General features: G+C 38.7%; 1 long non-coding RNA gene across 1 annotated transcript; it reads right to left on the bottom strand.

Annotated features, from left to right (window-relative positions):
* Nucleotides 1–804: 804 nt before the first annotated feature.
* On the bottom strand, nucleotides 805–3,900 carry LOC141608991 (uncharacterized). The gene is made up of 5 exons (XR_012527113.1): nucleotides 3,668–3,900; nucleotides 2,422–2,594; nucleotides 1,885–2,315; nucleotides 1,185–1,244; nucleotides 805–1,071 (listed from the first exon to the last, which is right to left on the bottom strand). It is a non-coding gene; the product is annotated as an uncharacterized LOC141608991 (long non-coding RNA).
* Nucleotides 3,901–15,780: the final 11,880 nt, after the last annotated feature.

Below are 15,780 nucleotides of genomic sequence, written 5' to 3'. Positions count from 1 at the left end.
GCATTTCTCAACACTGTCCAATTTTCGTAAAACGGTCATATTTCACTCGTTTCTTGGTCATTTTGAGCGTGTGATCTATCGTTAGAATCATAAAAGAACAAGCTATCACCTCCAAGTGGAATCACATCAAAATCATATATACATATCAAGTTATAACAGTTTAAATACAACCTCTTTATAATCGGACAACATAATTACTTGATTCTTTCTTTCAAACAACTTAAACAACAACAAAGTAAACAAAAACAGCTCAATACTCACTAATGGAAAAAAACCCCTATTGCGTCAGTTGTAGAGGCCCTTTTGCGTCGGTTGTGGCCTGACGTATATCGAGGGGTCGTATTTAATATGCGTCAGTTGTAAAACTGACGCAAAAAGTTTACCATTTGCGTCGGTTGTTCTTATAGAACTGGCGCAAAAAGTCTACCATTTGCGTCAGTTATGTTTTAAAAACCGATGCAATTGATATCATAACTGATGTATTTGCTTATATTTTTTGCGTCAGTTCTTTATAGAACCAATGTATTTGCTTTATTTTTTGCGTCATCTGTTACTCTAACTGATGTAATTGATATTTTGTTTTAGGGCCAATTCATTATTTCATTTTTCTCATTTGTATCATTTGTTTCAAGAACCGACGCAATTTATTAATGCTTTTTTTTTTGTATAAAAATTTGCTGCCGAAATTACATAAGACTCACAATCCAAATACCAACTTAAATACCAGCTACAAGAAATCCACTCAACCACTAATACATCACATGTAAAATAACATTACATCTTATTCAACCCAACAACGTTCCGAATATTATCCAAAGTACAAATAATACCATAAACGTCTTACTTACTAAGCTAATCTACGCTAAATGTTCCCTAAACATCTAGTTAACTTACATAAAAACATATTACCTGTGTCTAGATTACAAATGACTGAGTAATAAAGCTAACTTAAGATACACATATGCCATTAACACCAGCTGAAGCAACCAGGTGCAACACTCACTTTTGCGAGCGAGCTGCATTTGAACTCCATCTGAACTCTGATGTGTGTTGCATGTCCTTTTTTATTTCCTATAGCATGGTTTCAGGTTTTCAAATCTAAGCATAAGGTTCTCAAATCTATGCATAAGCAAACCTGCAACCATTCCTATGATAACCTAGTGTAGCATGCCATAGTCACATACCTTCTACAAAGATGCCTCCCTCTAAGCCTCAACACCATTTTTTAAAGCACCTACAATCATCTGTTAAGAAATGAACAATTGAAATAACAACACTGTTGTAAAAAGACCTTCACCTTCAAAAAAAAAATATTACCCTTAACAAAATTTAGATCTAATGGTAGCAAAAAGGCCTCCTTAATGAGTTTGCGAATAAGAGTCTGTTTCCAAATTACCCAACACAGTAAAATGTACCCTTCATTATCAGGGTCCATCAAATTAAATGTTTTCTTGTACTCTATTTGTCCCAATCATTTGTTTACCTTTGATAATAGCACCCCTCACAATGAATATAAAAGGTAAACAAACGACTGAGACGAAAAGAGTAATAGTTTGCCTCAACTTACCGTCTCAGCCTAACCTTCCAATTTTAAAGCGAAAGGGCGGTAGCCTATATTACTCAGACTCGGTTACAAGTGTCAAACACGGGTACATTTCCATGTGTGGATTTGGCATGACTCCATTTGTTAGACATGGCCCATAGGGACCGTGTCAAAACAAAGTTATAGTAAATGGGTCATTGATATATCATACTAATGGTTTGTAGTTCATACCCTAACACTTCCTCTAATTATTATGCAGCAATAACAAAACATCATAGTACAATCATTAAAAGTTCATATTGTAGTTTGTAACTCAATAGATGGCCCGAGAGAGCACATACATTCAAGCAAGTGTAGAATCGAAGATGTATGGGTGTCGAGTGTAGTCTAGGATCAATCTGGCATATCATATTAATACAAAAACCTGAAACATTGAGGTAGAGCCAAGGAAAAAAATTAGTTGGTTAGAAGTAAGTTGAAGAGAAATGTACAAGAGAAATAGAGGGATACATTTTCCTTCTCAAAAGCCAAATTAAAACATCTTCAAGTTTAGACACAAGAATGTTAGGAAGTAAAACACAGTGTTCAACTTCCCTTCCAACTTTCGACAAAAACAAAACCTCAAGGAGGATTCAGGAAAGTGTAAAGTACAAGAGATCAAATATACTAACCTGCGACCAGCTGTGGCACAAATGCATTGCACACAGTGACACAATGGTAAGTAAATTAAACAAGCCATAATCAGAAGCGAATCGTGGAAAATTTGAGGCACCTGAAATCAGATGGAACATTAATGATAAAATGTGTTACCAGTGACAATCTAGTAGATGAACCCAGAATGATGTATGTAAACTGAAAAGCCAAAGAAAGAGAAGCACCTTTAGGAGGTACTGAAAGTAGGAGCACCTTCTGAGCTGATTCTTAATTTTTATAAACTCAGTTCAGAATTCCATTTTCAACTTGCAGCTAAGATAAAAAAGACTAAAGGCTTCCTTCAAATAACTCCATCTATGAAGCCATTTAAAGCACTCTTGTAATATACATAAAAAACCTGAAATATGACAACAAAGACAATTATACATTCGTATCATCGCGATAACCATGCCAATAAAGCTCATAATTACTCAGCCTCAAATAATTAAATTTGTTGACGTATATAGTTTATAATTGATGAAAACACCTGTCACAAAGAACAAAAAAGTAAACAATTGCTCGAGAAGAAGAGAATAATAATGAATAAAATTCAGATAGTCTGTTGCTGGTGATCAAATTTTATTGAGCTACTGTTGAACTAGACAGTTGATGCATTATAAAGTTGCTGGAAAACTGCTGATGATCTAAAGCATGTTGTTGATTTTCATAAAAATGTGTTGAGATAAATAGTTTTGACCGTGAACATGTAAACTTGAATAACTAAAATTCAGATCAACAACCATGCTTACAACAGAAGGTGTATATGGTGTGTGGAGAAGACAAAGTAAAACAACTTTGGCGATCAACTCAGTAGAAAGGAAGACATAATCAAAACTACCAGGTTAACAGAGTGCTCATATAAATAAACATTTAAGGCGAAAGAATAACACCAACTTGATATCCAAACTCTATAGTGAGACCCACAAATAAGCTGCAACAACTTTAGAAGAATATATAACTTCTTTAACATGAAAGTTAAGTTCAATTAACACTACATTAGCAATAAACAATAATGGTACACAACGTAAATCAACTAACTTGCAAAAAATAAATCGCAGCTTATAAAGCAAGAAATTAAAAGGAAAATAGGATACAAAAAACGAAATGAAGCAAGGCACTCACTCGATTATCATCACTAACATTTCAATTAACGAGTAGAATTGGAGATTTGCTATGTTTATTAGCTTGAACTGCAATTAAACTGAGAGGAAAATTAAATCGTAGCTTATGTCAACCACTTCAGCATCAACACAACTCAAAATTGAGAATTGGGAAATATGAACAGCTAAAACTGAATGCGTGCAAGGAAGAGTATAATAACACGGAAAGACTCTTTCAAAAAAAATATTAATATGGAAAGGCATATACCAGATAACAAGTGACTCAACAAATAAAAAAGTAGTAACTTAAATAAGGTATGAAGCAACAAACCTTCAATGGACTAGTATTTGATACCCTTGTTGTAGAGCTATCTTGAGCTCAAGAGCATTGTTTCAGATTAAACATGTCATCTGTTTGAGTGTACGATTAGTAAAACAAATTTGACACTCATTTTGAAAATAGAATAAAAATAAGAACACAAGCCACATAAAGACGATGTTACTGTTACCCAAACAGAATAATCAAAACGTATAATCAAAATTTCATGCCTCATTGGACCATTTCTCACCCATCATCCGCCATTCCTTCAGATGGCCCCCAAAATCTGACACCCTCATCAACACAATTGAATAACATGAACATATGATTGAAAAAACTAGCATAAAACTGAAGTAAAGAGGAAGTCATAAGACAAAACCTAACACCAAATCAATTTTTCCCCAATTCTATACAAAAAACAAAACCCTAGCTCAGAAATTAAAGCAACAAACTTGAAACAAGAAAACCAAAACTAACCAATCATCAAAGAAAATAAATTTAGGCCAAAATCATCAATCAAATTCAGAAAAAAAACCAAGATCTAGTAGGGCTGAAATAGAAAAAAAATAAAAAAAAATAATCAATGAATTTCACCCAAGAATCAACAAAACCCAAGTAATAATTAATATAATAAAAGAGAAGAGAGAAATTTTTTACCAAATACAAATTATTAGGACTTATTTCAGAGTGTCCCAGATCTAAGGGTGTAAAAGGAGACCGTCGGAGTCGAACAAGCAAGGACGGTGGCCATGAGTGATGCACGATGTACGTTGGTGCATTGACGGTGATGGAGGACTTGTGCGTTGACGGTGATGGAGGACTTGTGCGTTGAGGAATTTGAGACTGAGTGACTGAGGTGGTTGAGAGATGGGAGTACTGACGAAAGTATTGAGAGTCTCAATGGTTTCAAGGTGTGAAAGAATTGAACGGGAATTCGAGAGTTTTTTTTTTTTATTATTAAATATCATATGCATCGGTTTCATTTGTAAATAACGCAAAAACATAATATCAAATACGTCGGTTAAAGGAAATAACTGATGTATTTGATCAAATACGTCAGTTTTGCATATAACTGACGCATTATATACGTCAGTTTATTTAAAGAACTGACGCAAATAGCTTAGCTAAAGGGCGAAAAATGCATTCCCGCCAAAAGTGAGTACTTTTTGCGTCGTGTTTTATAGAACTGACGCAATTTAGTTCACGCAATAGGAGTTTTTTCTACTAGTGACTCATAAAACCAGTATTCCAAATCACATGTTACTATCTACAAAAGCCAAACAATAGCACCCATCATGCTCATACAATATTCAACTTATCAATCATGTAATGCACACATGCTTTTATTGTATAACATCCATCATAACAAATTAGTATAACATATCACATCCCCTAATCACATGTTACTAAGATTGTCACATTATACATCACTTCCATCATACAACATGATCAACCACAACATATTACTATATACATCTTCACCTTTTTCCATCACATTCACCAATCCACCACAATCATTCATCCAACATTGTTATACAACATATCATCCAACATACGCAATAGAATATTAGTAGACACATAGCGATCCTATGACACCCCATAGTGACCGATTTAAAGTTGTAGGGCAAGTTCGCGACTTTAGGACGTCTCCCAAGTCTTTGCATTAGCTCCTAACAACTCCTATCCGGGTTCATTTTATTTTGACTCCCTAGATTCATTGGGTTCATTAGTTACAGGTTCCAAAATCTGGCTCTGATACCACTTTATAACACCCCCATACTCCAAGTGCCTTACCAGGTCCACTTAAGGCATGGGAATAATGCTACCATCTCGGTTACCCGAGGCAGTCCAAAACCAAAACTGTTAAACACAATATAACTGTTCCCAAAAATGCTAAACCAAACAATGTAAATAAGTGTTTAAGACACAGTGGATGACTTCTAGACATCTCGTGGCAACTCAACCCAGCTATCCCATGCGCATGATCTCATATCTACTCAATAACTGCTCACCATCCCCGAATGGATCACCACAGTTTTCAAAATATTTAAACGGGGTCAGTTATTGTTTACACAAAGAAATACAACAGAAACAATACAACAATCATCCAATCTCCATCATAACTCCACACACCTGACTACACACTAAAGTGTGTAGTCCTGCCAGAATAGTTATCGCAACAAGTATTCGACACCGCCAGTGGGGGACCGCATCTGTTCCCACCTAAGCCCCGCTCATCTCATCCGAGCGATAACCCATGTTCCTAAATGTGAACATCCCCTCTGTGGCGAGTTCCACAGAGGGCGAATCAAGGGCGTGAAGCCACTCCCTTCCACTCAGTCGAGCACGCACCTCGTAAACCACAGACAAGCAATCACAACCAACCACATTATACAACAAAAATTACCAATTACCGATTCCAATATGATATAAATCAACAACAATGATCAACCATCAACAATACTATGTAAACAATAACCGAGTAGGGAAACCCTACCTGGAATAAGCAACCACAAGACCGTCACAGCAGCTAATCAGTAATGCTCCTCTACGAAACCTCCTCCTATAACACATATACATACTATTACCACCTAATCAACATAATACACCCAAAACCCCCAATTCTACCCAATTAGGGTTTTAAACAAACTCAACGAACGATTATAAAAATTATACAAGAATCTTACCCTTGACGCGACGAACTCAACGGTGTAAAGAACACGACGATCGAACGATCCGAGGCCTTGGGATTTGCTAATAACGCGAAGAGCAATGCAACGTAACTCTTTTCTCTCTTTGAAAGATTTTAAAAAAGTGAAAACTGATTAAGAAAGATGACGGAACCCATAAATACTAATCACACGTTATTAACAAAATCCTGCTAAAATAAACCGTAAGACCAACTTACTCGATCGAGTAAGTGACTTACTCGATCGAGTGTCACACGTACTCGATCAAGTACCTATCAGGTAGACTACTATTTCGTATAAAAACATACTTACTCGACAGAGTAAGCCTTACTCGGTAAAGTACCCAAAAACACATAAAACTGTAGTATTACAAGAATGATCTGAGGTATGAGAACTGTTAGAGAAAGAGAGCCCTAGATATAGGAATGGTTGTAGGTGTTGAGGTTATTATCGGTTATTGTTGTCATGCGGCGGTGATGAGGATTATAGGAAGTATAGCAAAGGATCTAGTATTTTTATTAGTGGGTTACGAGGATGTAACATTTATCTTAAGAGGAGTAGGATGCGACAAAGAGAGCTTGATGGTTGTACATGTTGCAGTATATTTGGAAGTTTGACATATTTGGATGTTTGAGTCTTGGTAGAGAATAAAGCATGGATTTGTATTGTGGTTGATATTATTAAAGGTCATGGCAGTGCTGATAGTAATATAATGTTTATGGGTGTGAGTAAACTTTGATAGTGTTGATAGTTTGGGTGATGATGTTTATTAGTATGAGTAAACTTCGAGGACTGCGTTCATTTTAAGGGTGGTAGAATGTAACATTCCGTTTGGTGGTCGATCTCGCTTGGTGGATTGTCTTGATATTGTTTTGCTAGTGGATAATATGTTAGTGAGACGGAGCTAGCGACGTTTGTGGATGGTATTCGGTAGTGTTTGGAGTTAGTGTTGGGAGGCTATAATGTAGTTGATACGATATCGTGAGCCATTATGTGGAACTAAGCATAGTTGGTGGAGTTAGTGTTAGGAGTTCATGTTTTATAGGTTGGGTTTGAACTTTGGGGGCGAAGTTCGTTTTTAAGGAGGAAAGACTGTAATACCTCAGATTTATGAGCTTTTGGGTACTCTATCGAGTAGGGCTTACTCTGTCGAGTAAGTTAGTTTTGCATTGTGGAGTGGGTTCTGCTTGATGGGTAGTCGATCGAGTAAGGGCAACTCGATCGAGTAGGCGATACTCGATCGAGTGCCTTAGTTACTCGATCGAGTACGTTACGTTATACAGGTTTTTAGCCAGGTTTGATAGCAACGCGTGAATTGATATATAAAGTATTCATCAGTTTCTTTTACTTATTACGTTATTCTAAAATCTTTACAAGAGAAAACAAACAACGTTCATTCTTCTTCTCTCATTGCTATCAAATCCAAGGGCTAGAGTCGTGGGATTGTAGAGTTCTTTATACCATTGAGACCGTCGTATTGTGGGTAAGATCCTAGTACAGTTTATATATTAATTCGTTAGTTTTGGTTAAGCCCTAATTGGGTGATTTGGGGGTGTTTGGGAGTATTGTTGATGATGGTTTGTAATTGTATGATTATATGTTGATAGGAGGTGATTTCGTAAAGGAGCCCTATTGATCTGCTGCTTGTGTCGATTTGTGGTGATTGCTTTCCAGGTAGGGTTTCCTACTCAGTTATTTTATACATGATTATGAGATGGTTGTTTCTTGTTGGTTGTTGGCATTTGAGTATATCGTAATTGATTTGGTATTGTTGATATTGTAATTGGTTGTTGTTGTTTATCTGTGGTTCACGAGGTGCGCCCTCGGCTGAGTGGAGTCACTTGCGGGAGTGGCTTCACGCATTTGTTTCGCCCCTTGTGGAACCCACCACAAGAGGGCATGTGCACATTAAGGAACAAGGGTTTTCGCTCGGTAAAGATGAGCGGGGCTTAGGTGAGAACGGCTGCGGTCCCCCACTGGCGGAGTGGATTACTGGTTGCGAGTGGTAATATGGCAGGGCTAGACCTTCAGGCTAGTCATATGATTGGTGATGTGACGGTGTTGGAGAATTATGTCTGTGTAATATCTTATATTGTGTATGCAGTAACTGACCCCGTTTAATTGTTTTAAAAACTGTGGTGATCCATTTGGGGATGGTGACTAGTTATTGAGCAGGTATGACTTGGATGCGTGAGGATTAGCTGGGAATGAGTCACCACGAGTCAGCTAGTAGTCTTCCGTTGTTAGTTGAGATACTTTTATATATTTAGTTGGTAAGGTTTTAGAACAGTTGTATCGTACTTTGCAATTTTGGGTTTTGATGTAATTACTTAAAATAATTTATTTAAACTACGTTCTTTGATGGTCTATTTGATATACATTGCCTCGGGTAACCGAGGTGATAAAACTCGCATGCATTAGGTGGTCTTGGTAAGGCACCTTGGTGTATGAGTGTGTTACAGTTGCGAATTGTTGTGCTGGCCGAGATTCACTAATAGGGTGGTCTCGAGATTTTTAATCAATTGTTTTGATTTTAGAGTTGCAAATATTCGTTTTTATGTTTGAAAGTTATATAAAGTATTTTTCTGGAATGAATATCTAATGTTAAGACACCATGAATTTTCGTCCTAACTATTTTGGAGTTATAATATTTGTTTCGGATTTTATTGTGTTGTTACGATTTCCACAATGATAGAGTGCTGAACTGTTTTAATTGAATTTAAAAAACTAATTCAAATGATTAATTCTCGAAAATTTAGCATGTGGCAGAGACATGGAGTATTAAGGTTTGTGTAAAAATTTTTGTCCTGAAACCTTTACTTTAATTTGAAAACTAATTTAGAAGTTTTTGGCAAAACTGTTCATTAATTTTGCAAATCTGACAGTCTGTTTGTAAAAATTATATCGTTTATTATTATTTCGAATATGCAAAAATGTTAAGAAAAGACTCTTATTATTTTCAATCCTAGAGTATACACAAAACGTTTCATAAATTTCCGATGTACGGTTTGCTCAAAATAAATTATTTGTGAACAGATCGCCTGCAAACTGCAATTCTGTCTTTTTCTCAAAGATTATTTCGTAAAATGACTTCCCTTTTGATCCAGTGGCTAATATTTTCCTACATAAACTTTGGTATGTCTAATTATGCTTAGAATTTTACTTTGCCTTAAATGTTTTCTTAAAGCTGTAGATACCTCATTTCTGCACCTCCCGCAAACCACCCGGTGATGATTGGGCCGCGTGTTTGATTCGCGGAACGATTTGTGACAGTTCGTAAGATTATCGTCAAGTGATTGCTCAAATATTAAATGTCTACCTCTTAGTTGTCATCTACGTCCCGATACGGTCGTTTTGGCGGTAATTAGAGTACATTCGAGTCGGGTCAAAAACCGTCTCCATTTTTCGATAATGTTAAATCCGAGTCGAATGTTCGGAATGTTCCGGATATTTCTATTCCATATTTCACAAATTTTATCTTTTGGCAAATAATATCCCGTAATATTCATAAGATATTCGAATTATTTCCGTCCTACCATAACTCAAACGCGAAATCTTTCTTCGGGAGGAAACCTCCTGGGAACAGACGCTTGCGGCGCTGCGCCTCTTCCAAGAGACGCAGTGGCTGCTGCGCCTCTTCCCAGGCCCTTTTCTGCATGTTTTACGTATCTTTTTCATATCTTTCCGAGATTCACTTCCAAAGAGTCTCCGAAACCCTAATTCCGTCGTGTGATTAGTATAAATAGGATCTTTCGTTCCTCATATTTCTCACGCGAGTGTCCGCCCTTCTCTTCTCCCTTTGCATTCTAGACTTTGTTCTTACTTACTGGCGCCTACGTGCTTGAACTTTCGACCACGTAAGCTCGATCTTTCCGGTACCGACCTCTCCGTTGCATGACCGACCAATTTGACCAACTACACTTAATCAACTTAATTAATCAATCGTTTTCCTCTTACGAGGGCACTCTCTTTGCATTCGCGTCGAGCATTCACTAATCGATATCTTAGTCCTTCTCGTTTCGTCAACATGTAAGTCTGAGGGTGTATAATTCTCTTTATTTATTGTATTTTATTTTTCGTTATCAATTGTAAGGTTTACGTCGAAAATACCGTTAAAATCGATTTCTAAAACCCTTTGTTAAAACCTGTTTTTGCGGATTTCCAGTAGATACCCGTCGAGAAAAGACGCAGCAACTGCTGCGCCTCTTCGAAGGAGCGCAGTTCCTGCTGCGCCTCTTCGTGAGGGCGCAGATTCTCGCTTCTTTTCTTCTTCGTTTGTCCTCTGTAATTCGTTTTCAAGTTCTTTCTTTTGCTTGTTTCGTCTGTTAATTCTTCGTCTCAATATCATATAATCCACATGTATTATAATCATTCATCATTAGTATATTTTAATTCATCATAAATCCGACTTAAATCCTAAATAATCCATATTTACGGGTTTTCGTCATTAAATTCAAACCCGGATTTTAGAGATTCAATTTGTTCATATTGAGTTTCTGGAATTCATCGTTGATATAGTTTAATCTGTTTATTCGCATGTTCGTCACATATTCGTTGTATACCCGTCGTATTTAGCCTAATTGACTTATTTCAATAGAGGACTCATTAATATTCTTCGCTTTGATCATTATTTCATGTAAATAATCCGTTTCCAGTTCGTCCTATCCATGTTTATCGCTTTTATGACCATCATTCACATATAATTAACCTATTAATCACTTTCATCCGAGTAAATATTACCAATCCATCATTAAATTCATTAATTTAAATTAACGATTTGCAGTTCCGGCTTCACAGCCAGAACTCACCCTTGGAACAGACGCAAAGAATGCGCGCCTCTTCCCAGGGCGCTAGATCTCTGCGCTTTGTTCGAGATGATTTTCGTCCCGAACTCCGTTTCTGCCTTGACCTAGTTTGTTTAGTTTACGTATTAACTAACTATTATCCGTAATATCACGCTAATTCCTGTGCGTTAATTTATTTGTTTTCATCCTTTTATTCCTTTTTCTCAAATTATCCGTTTTAAAGGTATTTTCGACATAAATCGCCTATCCGATGTAATTAATGTAATTTTCATTCTTGTAATTCATAATCATTGTATTTCTTTCATCATTTGTATGCTTTCACATATAAATCAACATTAAATCCTACTTCGACCCAATTGTATGCTAATTACGTGTTTACCGACTTAGTTAATTCTCACATGCTAGAATTAAAACTTGGATGTTGCATTGCATGCATATAGCCGACGATACATCGAGTATAGACAACTTCCCTAATCATTAGTAGAGGCCGCTATCGAGGCGGGCGGGATTAGGTGTTCGATCAAAAGAGCTTTCTAATACGTACCCTCACCCCTTACTCCAGATCTCTGTGAGCACCCGTGTTCATTGGCATCCACGAGAGTCATTCTAGACATAGAATGCTAAGGGTAACGATTGCTTAGTGTTCATGTCACTACTTTGTGTCTTGACATGACACGAGGTATTCGAACGGTTCCAATTTCCCATAAAAATTGGTGGCGACTCCATACAAAATGCAAACGCTTGTTTTCGACCTTCACCAAGCGCCCCCGTGGGCGGCCCGCTGTCCACAGTTTGGCGACTCCGCTGGGGAAAATACACTTACGTGTAGCCAAGGGTGAAACTCGAACAAGGTTAGGGAATAAGTTTGTACAAGACAATTGTCGGTTTTCATAACTCGGTCTTCCTAGACTGTTTTACTCGGCCTTCCTAGGCCCAACCCAACCCATTCGACCAATCGTCCCGTCTAAACGGTCCTAATTCTTATTTGGGCCTAAGGATGGATAGCGATTGACGTCATCCATACCATGATGCTTACTCTTGTTTGCATCAAGGGCCTTCACTACTTGAGGAAATGGACTAGGAATCGGCCTTACTCTTGTTTGGCACGAGCCTCTCCATAGACTTCGGGTTTGATGGTTCGGTATGGCAACCCACCCTTTAAACCAAAACCTTTCTAAATGCACTCAGCATCCCGTTATAATGCTTGTATAAATGTGTAAACCTTACGTGATCACCATTTCTAAACAAAATCATGACGAATTTTTAGAAATCAAAACCCAATTTCAAAACAAAATTTCGAAAAAAGGCCTTCAAATAGCGCAAAATCCGGTCAAAACTCTGTCCGTTTGTCGAGTCAAAATTCGGGCCGCAAGCCCATTTCAAAACCTCACTTCGAGTCCACTCCTACAACTACACTACAGTTGACTAGGACGCACATTTTCAAAGACCTTCTCTTTCTTCAAAACTCACTCAACACAAGTGGCACACACCCACTTCACGAGTCAAAACTTTTCCTATTTTAGCAAGTGTGATAGAATGGTCGATCATGTTTTGATTCGTCGCCGATCTCTTATCCAGTTTCCAAGATGCCCGGATCAAGTGATGAAACGAATCTCCAGCAAATTCAAGATAGTAATGATCGAATCCTAGCCGCGCTAGCCCAAATGCAAGTTACCCAAGAGCAAACCTACGACCGCCTTGATCACATCGAAAGCCGTATCTATGACGTAGAGGGAAAGTTGCCTCCCCTTAAAAGTGAAGTGCTACGTAATTCCGATGACGAGTCTAAGGATGAGAATCCTCTCATTGGGATGACTGCAGCTGAGAAAAGACTCCAATACCTAGAGGAGCAATTGATGTACCTTAAGGGGGATGACATTTATAGGGAAAACAATCGCAAGTACGAAGCCGTCAATTCCAAATTGCCAACTAACTTTAGCATGACGGATATCCCTAAGTTCAAGGGGCATGAGAACCCTTTGAACCACATCCGTGCCTTCAAGGATTACATGTCTATCAAAGGCATCAAACCCGAGATGTTCTTAAGGATCTTTCCTTCATCTCTTGACACCATCCCGAAGCAATGGTTTTACACTTTAGATCACAAGAAAGTCGCTACTTGGGAAGACGCCGCAATCGAGTTCTCTAAACAATATGCGGATAATGCCGAGATCCAAGTCAACATGCGTACTCTAGAGGTTCTTACCCAAAATGACAAAGAAGGATTCACCGACTTTCTAAGTAGGTGGAGGAAGACTAGTACTCAACTAGTTGAACGCCCGGATGAGGCTACTCTCGTGGAGAAGTTTGTGGATAATCTCAAGCCCATATATGCCAACCATTTGAGATATCAAAACATCAAGACTTTCAAGGACTTAACCGTATTAGGGACACGAATTGAAGATGACATCCGTAAAGGACTCTTGTCCAAAACGGTAGGTCGAGGATATCAAGGGTCCACAAGTCGTTCATACGGCTCTACTAGCAAGACCGATGAAGTTAACCTTCTCGAGCCATCTAAGAAAACTACCCCACCAAGGAAATTCACAAACCTTGGGGATACGTACTCCAACGCTCTAAAAAGGTTAATGAAGCAAGGTAAACTCCAACCCATTGGACCTACTCCCGAACCCGAAAGGAAGTCCAAGTTTTGGGACGAAAATTCATACTGTGAATACCATAGGGGCAAGGGGCACGACACAGAAAAATGCTACAAGTTGAAACACGTGCTTCAAGATATGATTGAAGATGGTCGACTTCCAATTCCACCAGGAGGTAAGCCCAACAACACTCAGAATCCTCTTGGAGTTCTAGTGATTACAAGTGACGAATCTACCTTAGATTGCTCACACCTCATTTCTCCCACCGAAAACGAAATTCATGCAATTGAGAAGGAAAAGCTCTATTTTACTATCTCCCCTACCATTTCCGACTTCATCACATGGGCAAGGAGTGTAGATAGACAAGTGTGGGAACTAGAAAGCATGGTAACGACCTTGCGCAATCCCAACGCAATACCTAAAGAACGTATACCATTGGTCTTTTCTCAAAATGCCACTATGCAAGAAGTAGTCACCGTGGTCGATAAACTGGTCGATCAAATCATACGACTAGAAGGTGACATCATGAGAATGAGGGAACTAGCTGCAGTTAATGGGGTTTGGGCCGATGATGATGAGGACGAATATCTCATTGAAAACTCCCTAGTCAAAGAAATAGTCCAAAATGGTGAAGACCAAGATGTGGACCACCTAACTCGTTCGGGTCGCCCATATCAAAGCACTACTCAAAACGGTCCAACCAACGTCATCACACCAAATGACAACGAAGATGACCCCACCGATCATTTGCTCAAGCAATTACGAGAAGACCAAGGTGATCTTTCGGTCGGCAACTAGTGGCAAGCTCATTTCCACATCGCAAGCTTTATGCAAGCTTTGGCCAAATTGAATGTAGCACATAACTCCACTCCTGAAGATGTAGTCAACTTGGTCTTCCAAGAATCACCTAAGCTAAGTAATCCTATTACTTTCTCGGATGAAGACTTGCCACCTTTTGGCGCTAGTCACAACCTTGCTTTATACATCACTGTCATCTGTCTAAAGAAAAATGTGCCAATGACCTTGGTGGATGATGGCTCCGCGGTCAACGTCATACCCCTCAAAACGGCATACAAACTAGGCATGAAAGAGTCGGATTGGACTCCTACAAATCAAGGTGTTCGTGCATATGACGGTACGCGACGAAAAGTGGTAGGACTTGCTAACCTAACCATAGCCACGGGGCCGATTGAACGAAAGGTTAACTTCCAAATAGTGGACATTGAAGCTTCGTTCAACATACTTCTGGGAAGGCTTTGGATTCACGCTTCCAAAGCGGTAACATCCACCCTTCATCAAAAGATCAAGATCCCACTAAATGGCAAAGTTGTGACGATCACTTCGTCACCCATCAAGGCAATAATCGAGAAGCAATCAAACAATCAAGTCCTTGCGGATCCCGTATATGAACTTGGGGGCTTCCAAAGTGTAAGCGTTATAGAAAGTGAGTTGGCACCCTTATACTATAATCCCTACTCTAACTTGGTGGTCAACCACATACTCAAATCCCAGGGATACTTCCCTGGAATGCCTTTGAACCCAATTCGGAAGAATACCTTCGCACCATACAAGGAAGGCAACTCAACAAGGATACCACTTGGACTAGGGTACAAACCCACAAAAGAAGAAGTTCTCGAAATGCTCGCCCAAGTCCAAAATCGCAAGCACGTAGGAGTCCAAATGAGGCCATATCTCCCTACTTTAAATGGATACTTTGTGCAAGAAGGAAGTTCAGAACTCTTTCATGGGTTTCCCGAACCTTGGCATTATCTTGAGAGGAAGTTAGCCGGAATCGAGATCTTTCACGATTGCTACTTCATTCCTCCAGAAACGGTTCCTACCGTCAAAACCCGTCAAACACCTTGCTTCGACGAACAAGCTGTTAGCCTATTGTTTGGAGAAGATCGATTCATTAGGGCCGCGCAGGATGAGATCATTACTATGATACTTCAGGACGATCGCTTCAACCCCACCGCGTTGATCACAGAAACTGACACAAAGCAGCAGAAAGGATGGAGAAATCTATCAAA

Source organism: Silene latifolia, chromosome 10, assembly GCF_048544455.1.
Source record: "Silene latifolia isolate original U9 population chromosome 10, ASM4854445v1, whole genome shotgun sequence".
Classification (NCBI taxonomy): domain Eukaryota; kingdom Viridiplantae; phylum Streptophyta; class Magnoliopsida; order Caryophyllales; family Caryophyllaceae; genus Silene; species Silene latifolia.
Note: the sequence above shows the minus strand (reverse complement) of the source record. Positions and strands in the feature narration are given on the sequence as shown.